Genomic DNA, 6,449 nt, shown 5'->3' on the forward strand with positions numbered 1-6,449 from the left:
GTCAAGACGTCGATAACGTCGGATCAAAACAAATTGTGAATGCGTAGGAAAAACATATAGTTCCTTACATTTTCTACATTAATTTCATAAAAAAAAAAAGCCATTAGCCAATGTAATAAAAAGTATAACTAATCGCCTTATTTAAATATCAAAAATAAGACAACTTGTGACCGAACGCCGCTATGGATTAAACTCGTGCTGCGCACTCGTTTAATCCATGCGTCGTTCGGTCACGCGTTGTCTTATTTTTGATATTCAAATACGGCGATTAGTTATACTATAAATACTGAATATAGCAGAATATTGTTTGTTCATAAATATACCGAAAAATATAAAACATAAAAATACTTCTAATATTATAAAACTAAAAATACTTTAAACATTAAAACTTACCTTATATATTGACCAGGTTAAATGAATTATGTGTTATCTAAAGTATTTTATTTATTAATCTCTTTCGTAGGTCACATACTTTAAAGTTTATATTCGTTTATGTATATTAAAATAAAAAATCAATTGTTTAAGGAAAACGTGAAGCTCTTTGTAGCTTTGAAGTTATCACATTTTCTTAATTTATTTAGATGGACACGTTCAAATTTTCTATAAATGGTTCTGACTGTGACATTTAAAAAAAATATATAGGTTGATTTCACAAATTCCTTTATTTTCTAACTATAGATTGAAATTTTCTAAACGTCAACTCAGGTGCTTGTCTTCATGGCTCACTTAAACTGTTTAAACTCTACTTAATACATACATGTGCAGTACACGTACAAATGTATATTAAGTATACTCAACTAATCAAATGAATTAAAGAAGACATTTACCGGTCACCAAGTCTTTATACATGCCTTATTATCTTAGACTCATCCGTGACGTTCGAATAAAAAAAGTTATAAAAAAGCAAGCAAGGGTCGTGTGTATGCGAAGCGGTCGGATAGAACTGATTATACCTTTTATTGAACATTTTGAAATTAATAAATGAATAGATGAATGTACAACAACAAAACAGAAAAAATAGACATGTATATACATACAAAGAAGTTTTCTATATTCGAACGTTGCACTTCAGTTTACAGAATTTTTTTTTTCAATATTGTCATAACATATCAACGAATTCAATATTCAAAAATGTTCTATAAAAATTGTATGCATCTATAGAGCGCACCTGCAAAAACAAAACAACTTACGGTCCTAGTTGTATACGAATTTACTAACACATTTTGTCTAAAAATACAAAATATGAAGTAAATTTATTTATCTCTATACATAAATATTCAATTATTTATTGTGTATTCCGTTGTCATGTTCGCTGTCCAGTATTAGATATACATATATGTCATCAGCCTGTACTTACTAACTTACTGTCAATTTTCTGAATACATACATAATATATCAGTAAAATTGCTTTTTGTCTTGTTTGAATAGTATTTTTTGTGCGATCGAAGCAGGCAATAAACCACGATACATGTATGTTAGGACGTCTTATCTTCATACTTTTCCCCGGAATTCGTTTTCTTTAGAAAAAAATCCAAGAAAAGCTCAAATGAATTTTGTTTGATGCTTGTACGCACGCCTGTGGTGTCGCGTAGCTAATAAATTTATTCACTGGATTTTCGTTGAAACTGGCAAATTGTTCGAAATTCTAAAATTTCATTTTTTTTTGTAACAATACAATACGAATTTTTTGTGTGATATTGTAATTGTTTTGTAATGAATTGTGCCGTTATTTTTCACGTTTCGTTTGTTTCACTTTTGACATGTCGTGGTTTTTCTCATTGTTGAAGTCCGTACGGTGAGCTATAATTGCTACATTTTAACTCTGGTGGTTTTACAGTTCAATTGTCTCATTGACATCATAACCAATCTCCTCATCTTTATATTATTTGTGAATTTCAATAGGTATTTTTTTTTAATTTAATGAAAAAGAACTGTGTATAGGAGAGAATTTCATAGATTTTTTTAGCCCCCCCTTTTTTTTCTAAACTCTGCTGTTTTATTTTATTTTATTTTAATTTCAGTTGTTTAAAAAGAAGAAGAAAAAAAATATGATTATCAGTAAACTGGGAAACTGATAATTAAGGGGGCTCGCGGGTCGGGATATTGGGCGCATTGCATTTGCGTCAATTTTTAAAAAATCCAATCTTTCACTTGCGCCAAAAGGTTATATTTCATTTGCGTCAAAAATTAACTGCTTCATTTGCGCCATTTTACAGGTAATACAGGTAATATATAACAGGAAAGGAATTCTCATCGCTCTATATTAAAGAATATTAAAGATTTGTTTATACAGTATTACTGTGACTACAATAATAGTAGTCTCGGAGAAATACCCCTGGATAATTGATTCAGTTCAATCATACTCATTTCTAGATTTCTAAATACAAAACTGAAAATCACTTAGATTTAGATATATCTAGTGTTCACATTTAAGATGTACATGTATCAATATGGACATTGTCAATTCAGAGACAAACCAAGGAAATAACTCTCATCCGATGTTCTGAAAGATTGTGACAAGTCATTTAGGTGTCCTAAAAGACTTTCAAAGGTAGACTAACTAGTAAAGGCATAATAACAACTGATATGGAACACAAAACAATTATAAAAACTTTGAACAATCGCAACCATGGGGTAAACCAGCAGAAAGTATAATCTCAAAAACTCATTGAAAGGTATACTTATGGATTTATGATGACTTATTTCTGAGGAATATGTTTTCACTAACAAGAACTTTATCAACAGTGTTGGTTTTTTTAACATTTTTTTTTTATTAATACCTGTATTAACCTGTATCATGCCTATTTACATGTAATATTGGCGCAAATGAAAGGTTTTATTATTGGCGCAAATGAAATATAGTTTGTGGCGCAAATGAAAGGTTTTATTATTGGCGCAAATGAAATATAGTTTGTGGCGCAAATGAAAGATTTATTTGGCGCAAATGAAATGCCAATTGGCGCAAAAGCAAAGCACCGCGCGGGTCTATATCACATTTTTTTATTTAATATAGGATTTCGCTATATTTTTCTATAAATGACCTTTATCTTATATCTTATATATATGGGGTCGCCGTTCATTTACGCTCACAATCTGCCTTCGAAAGAAGCATTAATTTTTGTTAAGGTCCTTTTTTTTCTGTTGAACTAATAGGAGAAATAGCGGTAATATCGAAATAAAAAAAGAACTAAATTACAGAAATCACTTAAATTTTACAATTATTTAGTTTATGAACAGCTTATTTGAAAACAACAATAAAAAATATAGGTCACGATGAGTTAAAAAAGATATTTCAATTTTAATGCCAAAAAAATGGCATTTTTGCATCAAAGGGAGATAATTTGGAGCTTTTTAATGATATCCACATTTTAAAAGTCACCTGGGGCCAACACGAATTGATTTTTTGGAATGAATTTTGTACCATAGAATAAAGTAACAACTACTTAAGGTAATAAATAAAATTTGTAATGAAAAATTAATGTTTAATTTTTTCCTGAAAATCGTATACCCGCGAGCCTCCTTAACCCTCTCCCTTTCACACCGGTACAGCTTACCGGTAAAACCAATTTCAAGATTTTTTGGGACATTTAGACTTGTTTAATCGCCATTTGCTGACGTACAGATTTGGTTAAGTGATCAAATTAATCCTCAGATAACCAGCAATGCGATTTAATGTGCATCAAACCTCTATCATTATTAGTTAATAAACAAGTCGCCCCTTACTGATGTGTAATTTGTTGTGTTCTTCGAATTTTGAGGGATATTCTCAAAAAGAAGTGCAAAGAAAACTGCTCTTAAGATTTATGTCTGTTTTCAATACTGACTGTGCAGTGAGTTTTTGAAGAATAGTATTAAACTAATAGTTCTAACTTGTACACTAGTTGCAAATGTAATTTTTAGTGTAGCAGCGCAATCACAAACTTGAATTACGCTAAAAATCTGAAGTCAATTCTTAAAGATATTATGAGAAAAGAGACAAAAACCGCTAAAATATTCTGATTTTTTTTTGCAAAGTTGTTCAGAAAAAGATGTAACAAAACATGGTTTCGTAAGTGTTGCGGTATACTAAAGTTGAAAACACTTTTGTTTGAATAAAGGAACATGTATATTTCAATGAAAAAATGACAGTTTAAAGAGTGGATTCCTCCTAGATTTGCGTAAAAATCATGCATTTGGCAACAAAAAATTATCATCTGAACACATAATTCCAAAAAGAAAACAAACTGGGTGAGAATCTTTATATTATTATTATTTTTTTAATTTCTTCCGTAGTAGTAGACTTAAGTACTTAAATTTCGATAAAGTCACTACAATGCCAGTGGCGCAGGGGTACGCTGATCTATCCCAAGGCGCTAGATTGAGAGTTGGAAAAATAATTTCCTATATTAAATGTAACTTAACTTAAGTTAAGTTTACTTTCAATTTCAAAAAGGAAACCTACGAAATTTTTTTTAAAAGAATGTGTGTGTGCAAACTTGCCCCCCCCCCCCCCCCCCCCCCGCCTTTTACCCCCTTTGCTCCATCGGGCTCAGTCAAGGGTGTCCCAGATCAAGCTAGCATTGGTAATTCAATGAATTTTCCCTTGTAAACACAAAGTTTAGGTTGCTGATTGATTGAAAACGAATTAGACAAATAACTAGGGTCCAAGTTTGAAATCGGACAAAAAGAGTGTCTAAAATCAATTATTTTGAATGTTACGGACATCGATATTTCAAGGCCTATAGCACGTTATGCGTCTATTTATACCACAATGATAACTTATATGGCTTCAACAGACTCGCGGCATTGTGTGTCCATCAAAACGTGACCCTATTAGCCCACCAATATGTCTCTGCACGACTTTTTGTCCCAGGATTTCGTATTTTTTCACTTTTTCTCCAACAGTCACGTGACTTTTGGAAATATACCACGTGACCAAAAAATGACGAATTATCTTCAAACTTAATTTTTTGAAATAGTTTACCAATTATCTTTCATTTGAGCCCAACATTGCATGTGTATGACCATTGATGCGAATTCTGTATTCATTCAAACTTCGATAATGTATTTTCGATAAGTAAAGGTCTAAAATGCGTGAAAGGGAATGGGATAATAGTAAATTCATGTGATTTTGAGTATATATATATTGAGTTAACATAAATTATCACAGAAAAACCGTCGAACTCATTCGAAATTCAAAGAAGAAAAAATTGATTAAAAAAAAAGGTGGAAGGCTACAAAAATGTATATGTCTCTATACCGTATAGTAGATACATGTTAATTCTAGTAGTATATGTCTCTATACCGTATGGTAGATACATGTTAATTCTAGTAAACTTATGTTCATACATTAAAGAAAAACGCGAAAATAATTAAACTCACATAAAAATAATAAGAAATAACGGATTTACCAAAAAGGGGGAAGGTTAAAAAACCACATTTATTACTTACATGTATGTATATGGTTTCAAGTGCCGCCAATTAATTTCTACCAGAATACCCCATGAAGGTGGCGTTTTGGATGTGCACAAGCCAATTAACTATGTAACATAGTAAAACAAATTTGATGTAAATTAAAATGGAAGGATTGTTGTCCATATGTAATATGGAAGTATACAAAAGATTATCATTTTTTATTAAGAAAATTGTTAGTTTATTCTAAAATATTTACAAATGTATTTCTATGTGTTTAGATAGTACTGCATGCTCATTTCGTCATTCCATTGTTTATGCCTCATGTTACACATTTATGTGTATGAGCGTTATCAATAAATCTTGAATCTTGAATATAAAATGATGAGATGTAGTGTGATTGACATTGAGACAAATATCCGCCAGAGTCTAACTGAACCGGATTTAAGTAATTATTACATGTCACTGTTCTACCTTTAACCATAACCTACTCCTTGAATTGAAGTATGTATTTTTTTGGGTGAACAGGCAACGCAAAAGCACATATTCAAACTATATTATAAATGAATACTTAAAAAAAAAATAAAAAATAGACTGAGGTTTATAGAAGGACAATTTCACATTCATCCTTTAATTCTTGATGGTTTACAAAAGAGATGAATAAACCTATGTGCATATTCATTTTGTTTTAGAGTGCAGTCTATACCAGTATACAGTTATATATAGCTCACCACGATTAGAATTCTCACAAAATTTATTTCAAAAGTTTCCAAATCTGAAAAAAAGAAAATATTTTTATCTGGATAATGACAAATGAAGATTTAGTTTTAATACAGATTTTAGTTTATACCTAAATAAAAATATTTCCAGATCAGACAGTAAAAAAGAGACAAAAGTTAAGATAAATAAATAGAGTTATTCCTTTTTGTTCTCATGTACATATTTTTTTTATATAATCATGTTTCCATATTATTTGTCACTAAATTAAAATTATATCTTATTATCAAAAATCAGTATTTATGTTATATTGCATGTGTTGTTTGTTTAGATAGTGTATG

This window comes from Mytilus edulis, chromosome 13 (genome assembly GCF_963676685.1).
Source record: "Mytilus edulis chromosome 13, xbMytEdul2.2, whole genome shotgun sequence".
NCBI lineage: Eukaryota > Metazoa > Mollusca > Bivalvia > Mytilida > Mytilidae > Mytilus > Mytilus edulis.